The 19,436-nt window shown below is 50.3% G+C and overlaps 1 protein-coding gene across 5 annotated transcripts in view; it reads right to left on the bottom strand.

Moving 5' to 3' along the window:
- The window catches only part of LOC146867161 (polyunsaturated fatty acid 5-lipoxygenase-like), a 1,030,548-nt gene that overhangs the window by 598,030 nt on the left and 413,082 nt on the right, over positions 1-19,436 (bottom strand). Inside the window, exon 1 of one of the 5 annotated variants that reach the window (XM_085603722.1) lies at positions 4,157-4,214. The exons of the other annotated variants lie outside the window; for them this stretch is intronic. The gene's annotated coding sequence lies outside the window, so the exon portion shown is untranslated. Of the gene's footprint in view, positions 1-4,156; positions 4,215-19,436 lie in introns of those variants that run through there. 5 annotated transcript variants of the gene reach the window in all.

Below are 19,436 nucleotides of genomic sequence, written 5' to 3'. Positions count from 1 at the left end.
CTGGGTCCTGGTTTTGGGCTGAGGGGTAAATGTGAGCGAGTGGCAGAAAAGCTTGAGCCAGCCTTGAGCCTGAAGCCTAACTATGGCCCAGCTCGAGGTCCTGCTGGAACCTCGAGCCCATAACGAGCTGAGTTTTCATGTGGCTTTTGCCTGGCATCCTCCCTCTACCCAGGATGTGGCGTTTTGGTCACAGCTGCCGACTTTGGATCTGGGAAACCAGGTTCGAGTCTTGGTGTCGGCTCAACATCCTATGATTCGGGGCAAATTACTTAATATTCCCAATGCCTATACAAATAAGCATGACTTTGTTTAAAATAACTGGCTCCCATGTAATAAACTCCAATAGAGTCCGGCTGCATTTCGAGATATATAAAAACTGCACAAAGATTCATAAAGAGGTAAAAACAAAGCCTTAACATAACTAAAGACAAATTGGTATCATTTCGTGGCTGATTTTTACGAATTCAAAACAGAAAACCTGGATAAAATGCGTCTTCCTCGCATAAATTGTGTGAACTTAGGCCGATATCTATCTTTCTTCACCGAAACTCCTTTTTCTTCACTATCGGGTATAAAAGAATTTCAAATACGAGAGTTCCGGATACCAATTAAATTGTACAAAAACCTATTGTGTTTGATTTAATAGACTATTGTTGCTTAAGAACAATTTGGGCCATGTGCAGGGTTTAAATTCTAACTGTCTAGTCTCTTAGTTCACAAATTGTTCACGTTTAAAAACTATCACTATTAATAAGTATCTCCCAGTGCAGTGCTATAATGTGAAGTATTAATGTCAGAGCTTCCACATGTTACAGAAATACCCTTTTTTAAATTCTGATGAGACTTTATACTATTTTAAGTGACGTTCGTTGTATGATTTACATAGCAAACAATTTTTAGGGCTGGCTCCGGTACGTGCTCTAGGATTCAAGCCAGACCCTTAATTTGTTGGCTAGCCCGGTCTTTAGAGGGGTGAACACTGCATCAGATGTAGTGGGTTGGTAGTTGGTACATGAAACAATGAGGATGCAGCACTATTTGTTGATGATAAAATATTATGGTAATAAGTGTTTGACAGTCAGAAAGAAATGGCACTGACCCCTGGTCTGTCAGACTCTACAGACCACTCCATCAGCCGTGGACGTGCAGGTAAGAGCGATGAGGCAGTGGGGCCGGGTTTGGGGGAGGTCAGCAGATGACCACGAGGGAAAATGAAATAATACATTTTCCTTCGTCGTCGTTTGTCGAAATCCCGCTCCACCGCTCTTAGCTGCACGGGTCGTAGCTCAGGGCCGGCTTTAGCGCTGGTGGCGCCCTGTGCGACAATGTTTGTTGGCGCCCCCCCAATGACCACCTCCACGACGGATTCTCTCACTAGCACCCGTTAACAGTGACGAAGTAACCACACACTCTCAGATGCATTGAATTAGTTATATAGCGCCACTCATACCAGTGTAGGGTGTCCGAGCACTTTACATCACACACACATTACACAGAGACAATCAATCATACGTGTGTAAATCAGTGTATAGGAAATGTTACATAAGCCAAAGGACTAAAAGTGTAGGAGTCGCATGTCATCCATACTGGTAGGCAGTATAGTTTTAGAGTGCTTGGTGTGGAGAAGCACAAACTAAGAGTCGAAAAAGAAACAGCATAGTTGGGAGTTCTCTAATAATAAGAATCGATTTCTAGCCAAATTAATCCTTTTTGCAACATTAATCAATGTTCTAATAATGTATACTTTGCAGTGTGTATGCAGTTCTAGGATGAAAGTTAATAGTTCACTATTCTATATTAGGACTATAAGTTATAAAATGCAAGTAACAAAAGGATGTCTCTTTTGAAAGCAGTAACCTGCTGATCTGTTTACATCATACGCACTCTGTAATCTACTTGGTACACGTTCTTTGCAGCAGGCATATTAACCCCCTGCACTAACTTCACATAAGTCAAATCATCAACTATGCAAAATGCTGTTCTCTCTCCAGGACGTTAATTAATCACAGGAGTTATTGTGACATTTATGTGAGACCTGGTAATTGCTGGGGGGTAAGAAACGCTGCAGCAGGTGTTTCAAAAGCATAATAAACTTTCAAGAACGGCGCCCCCAGGAAGCCAGCACCCGGTGCGGTGGCTCCGGTCGCACCGCCCTAAAGCCGGCCCGGCGTAGCTGCACTCCACGTCAACAGGGACAGAATTCCTCCGTGACCCGCATGAATTAGTTTGAGCCACACCTGCTGGTGTCACACCCAGAGCCTCAGGCTTTGTGGTGCCTGCTGTTGAATCCCAAAAACCTGGCTTCATGCCAGACGCTGCCCAGAGGAGCTCACCAAGCCCTTTGCCCACTATGTGAGGAGTCACACTGAGGGGCTGGGGCCAGGACACACACAGGATTCTTCAGGCACAACATCCACGATCGCAAGGATGATAACTCAATATCACAGACACGCGGCTTAGAGAAGAAAGTAAACATTCTCCCTGTGGCGTTTTGTTTTCTTTACTGGTGCCTGATTTCTTTTTCTTGAAAATGCTCAGAGTCAAAAGACAAGCAGCATATTCAAGAAAAGTAAGCAAACACCAAAGAAGACTGTTTCTTTTATTGCAGAAGATAAAGTGGGAATTGCGGGCAACGCAGGTCTTTGGCAAAATCGCTAACAGCTGGAGGATCTGACTGACAGTCAGTGTACTTTGCTGAGGGTACCCCCTGGAGCTTGTCACCCCCCCCCCCCCTCCCGCCCCACCGCAGAGGCTAATGTTATGTCACTGCCTGTAGGAAATGCTTAACATTAATGCAACGCAACTATCACTTGTAAAGCACAAACTGATACCTCTGAGGTTCCTGCTAAGGTACGGAGAGGGCACTGCAGAAGAATTAGCCAGGTTTTCAAGGCTTTAGAAGAAAGATAATAGCTGCTCTTGTTCACACAAATAGAGAGGTAAAGAATTCCAAAGTTCTGCTGATTTGACTGAGAAAGCACAACCCCTACACGGGTGAGATAAAATTGAGGAATTCTCAGTAGATAGCTACGAGGTGACCTTAGCTTATGAGTTTGAAAAAAGTGGTGAAATGTTTTCTGTAGACAGAGAGGTCCTCGGGCACAGAAGGCACGGTGTACCATGCCTAGAGACTTAAATGTCACCCATCAAGAAATGGGCAGGCAATGTAAGCAGTGGCGGCTGGCACAGGTAAAAGCGGCGGGGTAGGGCGAGTTGACGACATACAACGAGAGAAGTAACATTAAGTAAAAATAATAATAAAACCACTTACCTTGTGCTTGCCGTATCGGCAATGCAGCAAGTGGTTTTATTTTTTTACATTTAATTTTACTTCTCCCATCGTGTGTCAAATTGCCCGATGACCCCGCACCACCCTGCCCCGCCACCACTCTTATCTGTGCCGGCCACTACTGAATGTAATGTATCCAGGCCGCAGATGCTGGAGAAAAACAGGGTCACTGCAATGAAATCATTTTGGATTTGTTGAAGACGTATGAACAGTCCTGATGAAGATCCAAGAACTAAAGAATTAACAGTAATCTAGGCAATTTAAAATTGCTGCCTGTACCACTAAAGAACGGGATTGTAGTGGAAGAAAAGTAAGAACCGCTGTCTAAAGAGAAGATGGCATCATAATAAAAGGCACTTGAGTCAATGGGGCGTGATAACGTCCCAGTCCGGACGCACAGCATTGCTTTGTACATAACAATAATGCCAGAGTAATTTCATTTCATCGAATTTTATTCCAAGTTAATCCACTGTATACGCTTATAATCCGTCACATGAAGACATATGGATACATTTTTCCTTTTAACGCTGTAGGTATGCATGTAGCCTTGTCCTAAAGCACGGAATGTAGCATAAGTATTCCTCATAAGATAATCGTCATCACCCAATGCATTTCGAGCCCCTCTCGGCTCTTCGTCAGGGGTTTATCTACAAATTTAAAACATATCTGTTAGGCTATACCTTGTCAGTTAACAAACCAACTGTGATTGATATATACATACAACTTTCATTCTTCCCGCCTTAAACTTATTGGCCACTGGATTCAATTATACAGTGAATAAATACTGATTACATTTTTTTCCAACTCTCTCATTTAAATCTCTCGACTTAAACGCCCATTACTCTGACCTCAAACACAAGCTCGTACCTTAAGCAAAACGTTCTAGTTCCTGCTCTCCATCCTTTCGAAAACCAAACTTCGTTCATCACTGCCTCACTTCATCTTAAACACCTGTGTGGTAATCCCACCCCCTTTTTAAAAAAAAAATTCCAATTACTTCCCACCAATATACCAAACTACAGGTCCCAGAATGCTTTGCGAAAGCCGTTTAACTGATCTAATGCGAATGTTTTACCGTCTGTGTTAGAACCGGCGGTCTCTAGTTGGCAGAGGTATACACTTCTGACAAATAGGGACCAACCAACTCTAGTCAGGGAAAGGGGATTACACACTCAGATAACCCCTGCTACCCCCTTGGTAGCTTGGCAGAGCAGACAGGCTTATCTCAGAGGCAGTGTGTTAAGCATTTATGACCACATACAGTAATAAAGTGAATACACTACAGATGGACACGACACAGAAGTTATTATAAAAATAGTATTTTTATATAAGGCTTAGCACAAGACCAAATAACGACAAAAATATACCACAGTCTTAATAAATACTCTTGGGAAGGAAAAATATTAGTTCAAGTAAGGTTTCTTCTTGGCAAATAGTTCTTTAGCAAAGTATTCTTCTGAGCACAGTTCTTTGGCAACAATGTAACCCCCACAGGAGTCACACGACGTCGAGTCTACAAGATTCCCAAGGTTCGGCGTCGACCGCGAGGAGCGCTACGTCGAGCCTGGAGTTGCAACAGACCCCACAAGTACAGTACCTTGAGAAACGAAGAAAACGATGATCCACGGCGTCGAGATGTCGGCGTCGAGGTCGGCGTCGATCGTGCCTCGGAGTCGGGTCAATCCGCAGCGGCGTCGAGGGATGTCGGGCCGGAGCAGCGCTCACGGCGTCGAGTAGGGCGTCGAGTCGATGCGATCAGCAGCGGCGTCGGGACGGGGTCGCTTGGAGGTAGAGCCGATACTCACTCCTCACTGGCGTCGATACCGGCGTCGAGACGGGGTCACTTGGAGCCGGGGCCGATACCCACTGCTCACTGGCGTTGCTGCTGGCGTCGAGACTGCAGATTTTCCCTTGGGTACTGGAAACAACACTTTCCAGCAATTCAGCAATTCAGTAGATGGTGAAGTCCTTTGGCCCTGTGACTTCAACAGGAGACTGGCACTCTTCCAGTCCTTGGAGATTTCCTAGCAAGTGTTCAGAGAGTACACACCAAGTTCCTCTCTCCTTGTTCCTTGGCAAAAATAAAGAAGCAGCTTTCAGGTTCCTCCACAGCAAAACAGCACTCTGGCAGAAAGGGGAGGCAAGTCCTTAGATCAGCAGGCTTCTTGTCCTTGGTACAGGTTTTCTTGTCAGAAGTGATCTGAGTTCTTGGTTCAGGGGTCCTTCTCTTATACCCCGTTTTCCCTTTGTTCCCTTTGTCCAAGCAGGGAGATTCCCACCATCTCAGGTTTGTTGTGGGTGTTGCCAGGCAGAGGCACCTGGCCTATTCACTGAGCAGGGCAGAGTCCTCAGCCGCCCAGCAGGAGGCGGAGCCAGTATTGTCACTGGCAGGAGCAGGGCTATCAGTCGCCCAGCAGGAGGCAGAGCCAGTATTGTGTCAGGCAGGGCAGGCTACTCTTCCCTCACTCTATGTGTAAACGTCCCATTCACCCCACACTGACTCACTCAGACCTCTGGAGCCACCCAGCCCCTGACACACACACCAAACCAGCAGAGACCGGTAGATAGTTGGACAAGAAAATAGCCACTTTCTAAAAGTGCTATTTTCAAACATAGAATTTAAAAACCATCCATCCTAAAGGGTGTGTTATTAAATTCTGAGTTCAGGGATACTAAACTCGACTTGCTACCAGGCTCCCTGAGTCAGATAGATTATAATGGAGTTAATAATCAGTCTGCCCAGTCTGGCCTATTGGAGGCAGGTAGCCCTTCAATAGTGAAAAACGAAAATGGCTGTAATTCACTATTAGGTCATGCCACACACATCAGGGCATGACCTACCTTTTACCAACAATGCACCCTGCCCTAGGGCCTACCATAGAGGTGTCTGAAATGTGGCAAAGGGAAGGTTTAGAGACTGGTAAGTAGGTTTCCTTACCAAGTCGACATGGCAGTCAGGGACTGCACGCAGGCGCCGCGGTGGCAGGCCTGAGACACATTTTGCACGCTGCTTCTGTGGGTGGCACAACCAGTGCTGCAAGCCCACCAGCAGCAGTTAACTTACACGCCCTTGGCACACTCAGTGCACTAGACTAGGGACTGAACAGTAAGTCAACCAAGCCAATCATGGTAACACCAATCAATGTAACAATTTAACATAGGGAGCACTTGCACTGTGGCACTGATCAGCAGTGGCACAGTGCCCAAAGCAATAAACCAGCAAAAACATCGTAAACAGAGGAGGCAAACAGTAAAAAAATGGAGGAGAGACTCATGCCAATGATGCCAGGTCTAACACGTGTCCCCTCCAGCTGAAATGTGGGGAGAACTACCCTTCACCCAGGGAGTCCTCATCACTAAGGCGGAAAAATCTGGACAGACCATCAGCATTGGCGTGATCTGTACCAGGGCGGTGTTCCACCGTAAAGTCCATCCCCTGTAGGGAAATGGACCACCTCAACAGCTTTGGGTTCTCACCCCTCATCTGCATTAACCATCTGAGGGGCCTGTGGTCTGTCTGAACCCGGAAGTGAGACCCAAACAAGTAGGGTCTTAGCTTCTTCAGCGCCCAGACCACAGCAAATGCCTCACGCTCTATCGCACTCCACCTTTGTTCCCTGGGAAGTAACCTCCGGCTGATGAAGGCTACAGGTAAGTCTCGGCCCTCCTCATTCATCTGTGCTAGAACAGCCCCCACACCATGCTCTGAAGCGTCTGTCTGGACAATGAATTCTTTTGAAAAGTCGGGTGCCTGGAGGACCGGTGCTGTACACATTGCAGTTTTCAGGGTGTCAAAGGCTTTCTGACAGGCGTCAGTCCAGATCACAAGTCTCGGCTGCTTCCGGGAAGTCAGCGAGGTCAAGGGGTGCACAATGTTGCCATACCCCTTGACAAACCTCCTGTAGTAACCCGTGAGACCCAAGAAGGCTCTCACCTGAGTCTGGGTTTTGGGCGGTTCCCAAGCCAGGATGGTATCTATCTTGGGTTGCAGGGGGGCCACCTTGCCGCTCCCTACTTGGTGCCCCAAGTACACCACTGAACCCTGCCCAATCTGGCACTTACTAGCCTTGATTGTGAGGCCTGCTCTGCGCAGGGCCAACAACACTTCCTGGAGGTGGCGCAAGTGTTCCTCCCAGCTGGCGCTGAACACTGCTATATCGTCCAGGTAGGCGGCGCTGAAATCTTCCAGCCCGGCCAATACCTGGTTAACCAACCTCTGGAATGTGGCAGGGGCATTCTTCATCCCAAAGGGCATCACACGGAACTGGTAGTGCCCATCTGGTGTGGAGAATGCAGACCTCTCTTTTGCCCCATCAGTCAAGGCGATCTGCCAGTACCCAGACGTTAGATCAAACGTACTAAGGTACCGGGCAGCCCCCAACCGATCGATGAGCTCATCAGCTCTGGGGATGGGGTGCGCGTCAGTCTTGGTGACCGAATTGAGTCCTCGGTAATCCACACAGAACCGAAGTTCTGGTGAAGCACCAGGCGCGGCAGCCTTTGGGACCAAGACCACTGGGCTGGCCCAAGGACTGCTAGAGGACTCAACCACCCCTAAGGCAAACATCTTGGAGACCTCCTCCTTGATATATGCTCTGACCTTTTCAGTCACCCTGTAGGCCTTGTGCCTCACAGGAGTGCTGTCCCCAGTGTCCACATCGTGGACACACCACTGAGTGACACCAGGGATTAAGGAGAACAGATCAGGGAATTGTACCAACAGATGGCGACAATCTTGCTGCTGCTCGGGGGTCAGTGTGTCAGAGAGGACAACACCATCCACTGACCCATCTTTTTCTTTTGCACACAGGAGGTCAGGAAGAGGCTCACTCTCCTCCTCCATCCCAGCATCTGTGGCAAGGAGCATGCCCACTTCGGACCTTTCTAAGTGGGGCTTTAACCGGTTGACATGCAGGACCCTTAAGGGGTTCCTGGGAGATTTCAAGTCCACCAAGTAGGTGACATCGCTCTTCTTCTCCACAACCTCAAATGGTCCAGTCCACCTGTCCTTGAGCGCACAAGGTTCCACAGGGGCCATGACCCAAACTTTCTGACCAGGTTGAAGCTCAACCAGAGTGGCATTCTGATCGTACCACCGCTTCATCTCTTCCTGGCTGGCCTCCAGATTTGCCTGAGCAAGATCTCTGAAGCGCCGAGTCTGGTTCCTGAAGGCCAGCATGTAACTATATACATCCTGGGGAGGTTTCCTGGGAGATTGCTCCCAGCCTTCTTTGACCAGACTCAAAGGTCCTCTTACCGGGTGACCATACAAAAGCTCAAAGGGGCTGAACCCTAGAGACTTCTGTGGCACCTCACGGTAAGCAAACAGCAGGCATGGCAAGAGGACGTCCCATTTACGCCTCATCGGTTCTTCAAGACCCATGATCATGCCTTTTAGGGTCCGGTTGAATCTCTCAACCAGCCCATTACCTTGAGGGTGGTAAGGAGTGGTAAACTTGTAGGTTACCCCACACTCCTTCCACAGAGACTTCATATAATTCGAAATGAAGTTGGTGCCCCGGTCTGACACCACCTCTCTGGGGAACCCCATGCGGGAGAAAACACCCATCAGTGCCCGTCCCACCACGGGGGCCGTCACTGTTCGGAGAGGGATGGCTTCCGGGTACCGGGTGGCATGGTCCACCAAGACCAGGATAAACCTGTTGCCCATGGCTGTCTTGGGGTCCAGTGGCCCCACAATGTCAATTCCCACTCGCTCAAAGGGGGTACTGACGACGGGAAAAGGTTGGAGGGGAGCCTTCTGCTTCCGCCCACTTTTCCCACTTGCCTGGCAAGTTTGACAGGTCCTACAATGGATATCTGAATCCCTTCTCATCTGGGGCCAATAAAAATGGGTGACAAGCCTGTCATAGGTCTTGTCCTGCCCCAGATGTCCAGCTAACGGAACGTCATGAGCCAACCCCAGTAGGAAGGCTCTGAAGCGCTGGGGTACCACCAGCACACGGGCTGACCCAGGCTCAGCAGCCTTAGGCTCGCTATACAGGAGGTCGTTCTCCCAGTAGACCCAATGTGATCCTGACTGATCACCTGTCGTTTGGGCTGAGGCCTGCTGCCTCATACCCACAAGAGAAGGGCACACTTTCTGCTCAGCACAAAATTCCTCCCTGGAGGGACCACCATCCTGCTGCCAATGGGTCAGCTCGGGCAGGTCTCCCAGTTCGGCCACTTGTTCTCCTGTCGGTTCCAGGGCATCCCCCTCAGGGTCTGCTCCCTCCTGGACCGCGGGAACGATGGGGGACGGTTTCCCGCGCCCCCTGCCTCTTCTCTTCACGGTTGGGACCTGGGCCATACTTCCAGGCTCCGGGCCCCCATCAACACCCTTACTGACTGACATGGACCGGGTGGTCGCACACACCCACTCAGGCAGACCCAACATTTCCAGATGCGCTTTTCTCTCCACCTTAGCCCAAGGGGAGTCCTCCAAATCATTGCCCAAGAGACAATCAACAGGCATGGCGGGCCTCACAGCAACCTGAAGAGTACCTGAGACCCCCCCCCACTCAAAAGGAACTTGAGCTACCTCACACTTACTCTGTGAGTTGTCAGCAGCTACAACGGGGTAGAATGCATGAGGGACCACCTGCTCTCTGGACACCAAGTGACACTTGACAGCTGTCACACTCGCTCCGGTGTCTCTGAGAGCTTCCACCCTATGGCCATTAATGGTCACCCACTGCCTATATTTCTTAGTGTTACTAGGCAGAGGGGTTGGAGGGACCATTTCCACGTCTCCTAAAGAGACCAGGGACATTTCTGCGGGACCCCACCCACCGGGGGCACCCATCTCCTCCCCTCCCAGGGCTACACTCGCTACCTGACGAGGGGGTGCACGCGGCGGTGCATTCGAATCCTTCATGGGACACTGGGGATCATAATAACGGTGTCCCACCTGCTTACAGGCATAGCAGGTCATGGGGCCCCTGTGAACAGGTTTACCTGTCGGGGCCTCTGGCTTCTTTCCAGGGGGAGGCTGGGAACCCTTCCCTTGGTTCCCTTGGGGATTACTTTGGGGCCCTTTCTGAAACTCCCTCTGTTTACCCCTGTCCCCCCCACTCTTCTGCTGGGGACCCTGCCCACCTTTGGCTGAGTCTCCCACGGGACCCTTGTGGACCCTGGTACTGACCCAGCGGTCCGCCTCCTCAGCAAGTTTTCTAGGGTTAGATAGCTTGCTATCAACAAGGTGCTGGCGTAGCTCTGGAAAACAGTTATTAGACAAGTGCTCCCAAGCAAACAAATCATAAAGAGCATCATAACTATCAACCTTGCTACCCTTTATCCAACCATCCATGGTTCTGCAGAAAAAAGACACATATTCAACCCACGTAGTACCAGGCAACTTCTTACATTCTCTAAAGGTTTGTCTGTACTTTTCTGGGGTTAAGCCATATCTCAGCATTAAAGCATCTTTCATATGAGTATAAGACATCCTATCCTCAGCAGGAAGGCTCAACAAGGTATCTCTCCCCTCGTTTGTAAAGCGGCTCCACAACCCCGTTCCCCAATCCTTCTCAGGGACCCGGTGGGCCAACAATGCTAACTCATACGCTTTAAACCATTGGCTAATATCTTCATTCTTACTGTAATCCTTGATCACATCTTTAGGAAAATAAAACCTACTTTCTGCAGGCACAGATGGAGTGCTGCCACCAGAGGGATTCAACTCTAAACTTTTAGTTTTAAGCTCCATCTCCCTCACCATCTTCTCACGTTCAAACGCTAATTTCTCTCTCTCAAAATCTAATCTTTTGCTCTCCATTTCAGCTTCCCTCTTGCTTCTTGCATTCTCTAATTCCAACTGCCCTCCTAACTTAAGTTTTGCCATCTCTAACTTGTATTCCCTCTCCTTCTCCCTGTCTTCCAACTCTTCAGGAGAAAGGCTCTTAGAGGAAACACTGCTGCCTGGAGATGACACTGGCCCACCTGTGGGCTCTTCCTCTTCCTCTTCTTCTTCCTCTTCCGGTACCACCACCGGGTCAGAGGGATCTCTGGCCTCTAACCAGGCCTTCAGCGCTTTGAGGAAGTCGCCTCTCAATTTGAGACCTGTGGTAGGAACTTTAAACTGCTTGCAAAATCCTCTTAGATCCTTTAGCTTGTAGGAATCTATCTTCTCCTTATCAAATTCCCCCACAACAATCTCCACAGGTGTAGCAGCTCCGGCATTCTCCATGGTCAAAACTGGCAGTGTTTAAAAAAAATAAGCTCCAGGAAAGTGGAGAACAAAAATAGGCAATCCTACCAAAACAGAATGTGGCTGCGTTATGGTCTGCTTTCCCTATGTAGCGCACACTAATCACTGCACATGAGTCATAAATGCAAAGTTCAATCCTCACCGCTGACCACCAATGTTAGAACCGGCGGTCTCTAGTTGGCAGAGGTATACACTTCTGACAAATAGGGACCAACCAACTCTAGTCAGGGAAAGGGGATTACACACTCAGATAACCCCTGCTACCCCCTTGGTAGCTTGGCAGAGCAGACAGGCTTATCTCAGAGGCAGTGTGTTAAGCATTTATGACCACATACAGTAATAAAGTGAATACACTACAGATGGACACGACACAGAAGTTATTATAAAAATAGTATTTTTATATAAGGCTTAGCACAAGACCAAATAACGACAAAAATATACCACAGTCTTAATAAATACTCTTGGGAAGGAAAAATATTAGTTCAAGTAAGGTTTCTTCTTGGCAAATAGTTCTTTAGCAAAGTATTCTTCTGAGCACAGTTCTTTGGCAACAATGTAACCCCCACAGGAGTCACACGACGTCGAGTCTACAAGATTCCCAAGGTTCGGCGTCGACCGCGAGGAGCGCTACGTCGAGCCTGGAGTTGCAACAGACCCCACAAGTACAGTACCTTGAGAAACGAAGAAAACGATGATCCACGGCGTCGAGATGTCGGCGTCGAGGTCGGCGTCGATCGTGCCTCGGAGTCGGGTCAATCCGCAGCGGCGTCGAGGGATGTCGGGCCGGAGCAGCGCTCACGGCGTCGAGTAGGGCGTCGAGTCGATGCGATCAGCAGCGGCGTCGGGACGGGGTCGCTTGGAGGTAGAGCCGATACTCACTCCTCACTGGCGTCGATACCGGCGTCGAGACGGGGTCACTTGGAGCCGGGGCCGATACCCACTGCTCACTGGCGTTGCTGCTGGCGTCGAGACTGCAGATTTTCCCTTGGGTACTGGAAACAACACTTTCCAGCAATTCAGCAATTCAGTAGATGGTGAAGTCCTTTGGCCCTGTGACTTCAACAGGAGACTGGCACTCTTCCAGTCCTTGGAGATTTCCTAGCAAGTGTTCAGAGAGTACACACCAAGTTCCTCTCTCCTTGTTCCTTGGCAAAAATAAAGAAGCAGCTTTCAGGTTCCTCCACAGCAAAACAGCACTCTGGCAGAAAGGGGAGGCAAGTCCTTAGATCAGCAGGCTTCTTGTCCTTGGTACAGGTTTTCTTGTCAGAAGTGATCTGAGTTCTTGGTTCAGGGGTCCTTCTCTTATACCCCGTTTTCCCTTTGTTCCCTTTGTCCAAGCAGGGAGATTCCCACCATCTCAGGTTTGTTGTGGGTGTTGCCAGGCAGAGGCACCTGGCCTATTCACTGAGCAGGGCAGAGTCCTCAGCCGCCCAGCAGGAGGCGGAGCCAGTATTGTCACTGGCAGGAGCAGGGCTATCAGTCGCCCAGCAGGAGGCAGAGCCAGTATTGTGTCAGGCAGGGCAGGCTACTCTTCCCTCACTCTATGTGTAAACGTCCCATTCACCCCACACTGACTCACTCAGACCTCTGGAGCCACCCAGCCCCTGACACACACACCAAACCAGCAGAGACCGGTAGATAGTTGGACAAGAAAATAGCCACTTTCTAAAAGTGCTATTTTCAAACATAGAATTTAAAAACCATCCATCCTAAAGGGTGTGTTATTAAATTCTGAGTTCAGGGATACTAAACTCGACTTGCTACCAGGCTCCCTGAGTCAGATAGATTATAATGGAGTTAATAATCAGTCTGCCCAGTCTGGCCTATTGGAGGCAGGTAGCCCTTCAATAGTGAAAAACGAAAATGGCTGTAATTCACTATTAGGTCATGCCACACACATCAGGGCATGACCTACCTTTTACCAACAATGCACCCTGCCCTAGGGCCTACCATAGAGGTGTCTGAAATGTGGCAAAGGGAAGGTTTAGAGACTGGTAAGTAGGTTTCCTTACCAAGTCGACATGGCAGTCAGGGACTGCACGCAGGCGCCGCGGTGGCAGGCCTGAGACACATTTTGCACGCTGCTTCTGTGGGTGGCACAACCAGTGCTGCAAGCCCACCAGCAGCAGTTAACTTACACGCCCTTGGCACACTCAGTGCACTAGACTAGGGACTGAACAGTAAGTCAACCAAGCCAATCATGGTAACACCAATCAATGTAACAATTTAACATAGGGAGCACTTGCACTGTGGCACTGATCAGCAGTGGCACAGTGCCCAAAGCAATAAACCAGCAAAAACATCGTAAACAGAGGAGGCAAACAGTAAAAAAATGGAGGAGAGACTCATGCCAATGATGCCAGGTCTAACAGTCTGTTGTTCAAACTACGTGTTACACATTACTCCAAATGATGAACCCCGTCTCAGCCATTTAAACAATTAAACATTGAATCCCCCGCCCACCCATGAATGTCATGTAAAAGTTGATATCACAGTATGTAAATTAATTTTTGGTAAATTGCTTTCTTTGCTGATTTGTACTACGCAACCTGACACAACATGTAATTAAAAATATGTCCAACTGATGATGATCCTTCTCGCTTTAAAGACGTAATTTCTTCAGATCAACTTTTGAGAAACGATGTTGTAAAGGTCTGCCATGTGAAAATGTAATTTGTGTTCTTTCATTATCTGTTATTCGTGGGTGCTACTCGTCGGGTAGGCAGTAGGGTAATACATCATCAAAAACGAATCACAAAATCACTTGAGTCAATGGGGCGTGATAACGTCCCAGTCCGGACGCACAGCATTGCTTTGTACATAACAATAATGCCAGAGTAATTTCATTTCATCGAATTTTATTCCAAAAGGTATCCATATGTCTTCATGTGACGGATTAACAAGAATTATAAGCGTATACAGTGGATTAACTTGGAATAAAATTCGATGAAATGAAATTACTCTGGCATTATTGTTATGTACAAAGCAATGCTGTGCGTCCGGACTGGGACGTTATCACGCCCCATTGACTCAAGTGATTTTGTTGGCACGTGATTTGGGCAGTTCACGATACCGGGCTTTGCACGCAAACAGGTTGAAATTAAAGCGAAAAGGATAAAATTGGAGAAATAAGGAGTGCACTATGTCATTCGTTTTTGATCATAATAAAAGGCAACATTTTCTGGCCTGGCTCATACGTCAGGAGGACCGGCGTGCCCCTATCGGTTCGATCCGCAGAGCGGATGGCACGCTAGTCCACACACAGCATGAAATACACCAGGCCTTCACTGCCCACTACAGGCAGCTGTACACAGCGAAGGGAACTGGTCCCCCGCAGCTTCTTGGGGACTTTCTGGCCTCTATCCAGCTCCCGGCGGTCACGGCGGCGCAAAATAGGGACCTCGCCGGACCTCTCTCTCTGGAGGAAATAGGGGAGGCGATCCAATCGATGGCATCGGGGAGGACGCCGGGGCCGGACGGCCTGCCCGCGGAATATTACAAAGCGTACCGCGAGTCCCTGGCGCCGCTGCTGAGAGAGCTCTATAACACAGCACTGGAGATAGGGTCGCTCCCTCCTTCTATGCGGGAGGCGTTCCTGGTCTCCCTACCCAAGCCCGACAGGGACCACACGGAGCTAGGCTCCTACCGACCCTTAGCGATGCTGAATGTGGATTACAAAATCCTCGCCAAAGTGCTGGCGGAGCGGCTGGCGCCGGTGGTCCCCCACCTGGTGCACACTGACCAAAATGGCTTTGTCCCGGCACGGTCAACGTCCCTGAACATCCGGCGATATTTCAGGGTAGCAACTGAGGCAGTGCACAGTTGGCCCAGGGCGGGGTGCCTTATCTTGGACTTAGAGAAGGCGTTTGACAGTCTAGAGTGGGGTTATTTAGCCGAGGTGCTGCTGCGATATGGGTTGGACCGGGAATTCCTGCAGATGGTCGACCTGTTATACAGGCGGCCCACGGTCCGCGTCCGTCTGGGCCCCCACGTCTCGGAGGCGATACCGGTGGGCCGGGGCACACGACAGGGGTGCCCGCTCTCCCCGCTCCTGTTCGCCCTGGCGATTGAGCCCCTAGCTGTGGCTCTGCGGGCGACACTGGGAGATGGCTTACAGTTGGGGGACGCAGTCCACCACGTGTCGCTCTATGCCGACGACCTGCTAGTCTATGTACAAGATGTGGGGCGTGTCCCGGAGGAGCTACCGCGGCTGCTAAGGACGTTCGCCGCCATCTCGGGGCTACGTGTGAACGCAGCCAAATCATGCCTGTATGCCTTTAGCGCCGGTATTGAAGACCCGCGATACTGCCTGGATGGCACGCTGGTACAATGGAAGGCAGACACCTTCCGCTACCTGGGGATCCAAATCTACCGCTGCCCGGCCGACCTCTTCGATGGGAACCTGGGGAGGGCGGTCACGGCGCTCAGGTCGCAGATACGCTTCTGGGGTGCACTCCCCCTGACGATCACGGGCAGAGTGGCGCTGGCCAAAATGGTCATGCTCCCCCGCCTCCTGTATTACTTTGCCAATCTCCCGATGTACATCTCCCCCGCATTTTTTGGCAAGCTTAGCCAGCTGCTGCGGGACTTTGTCTGGGGTAGTGCCCGGCACAGGCTGGCGCTCGCGAAGTTGTATTTACCAACAGACCGAGGTGGTTTGGCCGCCCCTTGCTTTGAGCACTACTACCTGGCTGCTCAACTGCAATGGGTGGCCCGTTGGCTCGCCGATAAGGGCAGGGATGACACGGCCTCGGAGCTGGCACCCTACACACTGGAACAATTAACCAGGTTCTTCCATCCCCTCCACAGGGTCGCGCGCCCGCTGCCACTCCTACTGGAAGTGGCACACAGGTGTTTCCGGAGGGCCTTGTTCCTCACGCGTGCTGTTATCCCGTTCGCGCCGGCGATACCGCTTGAGGGCTCCCCTGGTGGGGGAGGGGTACTCACGGCCCACATGCTGGCAGGCTGGTGGGGGGCCGATGTGCGCACATTGGGAGACCTCTATCGGGAGGGTGAACTCGTACCGTACGAGACCCTGGTATCGGAGGACGGGCTCCCGCCCGGGGGGTTTCTGACACACCGCTCGCTGATGGCGAGCATGACTGCCCAGTGGGGAGATATGACCTCGGAACCCGCCCTACATCTGACCATGCAATACTTGCATGTTATGGGGAGAGGAGGGCACTTGATACGCTGGTTCGCAGCCTCACTGAGGGAGCTGTCGTCCGTCAGCCTGGACCGCCTCCGCGCTAAGTGGGATCTGGATCTGGGTAGACCGCTAGAGGACAAGGAGTGGGAAAGGATACTCAAAGGCCCGGTGCGTATACCCCGAAACCTGAGATTCCGCCAAATCCAGGTATTTATTGTGCACAGAGCTTACCTCACGCCGGAGTTAATCAATCGGTACTTTCACCGCACAGACGCAGTGTGCCCTAGGTGTGGTGAGCCGGGGGCGGGTTTCCTGCACATGCTGTGGAGCTGCCCACGGTTGGGTGTTTACTGGAGATCGGTCAGTGGGCTGCTACTAGAGAGTGTGGGTCGCAGCATCCCGCTCGACTGGCCCGAACACATATTGCACCACTTTAAACGACCGCGCAAGGATAAGGTGACGTCGCGGTTCATCGACCTGGGGCTGGTGGTAGCGGCACGACTCATCACGAAACGATGGAAAGCGCAGGACCCGCCGCGCGTGCAGGCTTGGATCGCCTCGTTTCAGGCATGGGCCGGGGCTGAGGGGACCGCCATCCAGAGGGAGGAAACATTGGGCCTGCGGAGGGAACCCATGGCGGACCACTGGAAGCAGCTGCTGGGGAAGCTCCGCCACCTGGGTGCGGAGGGCGATGCGGGGTTGCAGGGGGCGGCCGACGGCGCTGACGCAGGTGGGGGTGGATCGGGGGATGCCCCCCTGCCGTGCTGACATACCCCGGCTAATTCCTGCCTCCCTTGGAGCCGCGACGCCCACACTTGCATAGTGCTGACCACAGCCGGGGCGCACGCACACACACACATGGGGATTCCTGGGGGGGGGGTGGGGAGGGGCAGGGGGACTAGACGACAACTGGGGGGGTATTGGGACTGCATGTACAGTTTATGCTGCCATCGTTAAGGTTTTGTTCTGTATCATCTTTAGGCCTGGCGGGTATTTTGTCTGTTCTTCACTATCTGAACGAGGCGGGTAGCACCCGCGCATAGCCACGGAACCCAGCTGAGGTACGGTTAACACTGTTACTCCTGGTGAGACTACTACGAGACTGTCAAAGAAACTGTGGTTGGCTCCACTGAGGGCGGTGCTCGTGCACAAGACTGATTGCAAGTCCTGACGCAGTGGGTGGGGGTTCTGTAGCGGGGTGCTCCCTTGCTTATGCTATTACATCTATGCTCGCCTACTGTGTCACTTGCCAAAGAATGTTATTGTATTCTTTAAAACAATAAAAACAGATTTAAAAAAAAAATAAAAGGCAACATTTTCACTACAGCCACTGGTAATGGTGCTACTCCTAAAGATGGTGGCCAAAAATTCTCAGTAGGAGGCCAGGAGAGATGGAGACTCAAAACTAGAACCTTTGTCTTTTCAGATTTGAACTTCAATAAGTTCTCCGCCAGACACTGGGGCCGGGGTCAACATGCAGTTCAGGAATGTCCCCATGGGGTCGTGTCAGTATTCACGATGAACTTAAAATTTGAGCCAACAGCATAGCTCATAAAATTAAACCAAAATGAGCTAATTAACTTGAGCAGAAGTCACACACACCCATTGATAAGTGTCAGTTTTATCAAGGAGCTCTGGTAAATACCCTAATGTAATGCCTTAAACTGAGAGCAACAGAGAGGAAAACGTGCTACCTGGCCTCGAGTGCTCAGGTAGGACTCAAACTATTTTAAGACCAAGGCCTGGATGCCAACGTCCAGCAATCTAGATACCAGTCTAAGACTGAGATCAAAACAGTTTCATTCCGATGTGACGGGCAAACAATTGATTGTCCCTCGTCAAAGACCTTAATGATTTCCAATAAAACAGACAGCTGTTTATTTAAGTTTTTCCTAAGATTTTCAATGGAAAGAGTAAGAGCAACATTGTCAAGTATGGAATCTTTTTTACCTGTTTTAGGGGCAGATTACGATCCTGTTTGGAAAGCATTCCTACCGAATCGACTCCAGAATGCTTTCCTGACAACTTGGATTAGGGTCTCCGACCGAGCAATTTGGATGCATACGGATGCTTCCGGATACAATTTGGTCAGACTCCCATTGACTTTAATGGGAGCCTGTGTTTAGAACGAGAACACACACAGGGTCCCACTGACGAAAGGGGTGGTTGGGGAAAACCTTGCACCTTGTGGCAGGCACTCCATGGTGCCTGTCACACTGTGCATGGTTGGAAAGGGTGGTCTCTTGGGTACCCGCACATGCCCGATTTCTGAGGGCTCCGGGTGAAGGGGGGCCTGCTACGGGCACCCAAAGACCGATTCCGACAGCCAATTTGTTCCAGGGAAACGATTCAGAACGGCTGTCCAAATTGGTCACCGTACTCGCTCGCTAAGAAAACGAGTCCATTGAGCTGTACAAATCAGCCCTGAAAGGCTCGACCTGTACGAATGCTTTTCGGAACCAATTCGGACAGCCCAAATGGTTTTCCAGGCAACGTAATCGGTTGCTCGGAACTGGGTACGATTCGGTTTCCGTTCCTAACGAGATCTTAATTGGGCCCTTAGTGTGCTGGAACGGTTCTCGACTTCAGTTTTTGAAGGTTAGGTATCTATCCGAGGTATGGGCGGCCCTTTCTGGTAGCCACGGTGTTGCAGGCAATAAAAAACCTAAGCAGACTGTGCCTTCTCGAAGGAGTTCCAGGAGGAAAAATCCCGGTAGGGAAAAACCTCTGCAGAAGGTGGATAAAGAAGAGATACCTAATGAGGAGACGGAAATAGAAAACAGAATTCC

The sequence above is a fragment of the Triturus cristatus genome, chromosome 1_2 (genome assembly GCF_964204655.1).
Source record: "Triturus cristatus chromosome 1_2, aTriCri1.1, whole genome shotgun sequence".
In the NCBI taxonomy this organism is placed as follows: domain Eukaryota; kingdom Metazoa; phylum Chordata; class Amphibia; order Caudata; family Salamandridae; genus Triturus; species Triturus cristatus.
Note: the sequence above shows the minus strand (reverse complement) of the source record. Positions and strands in the feature narration are given on the sequence as shown.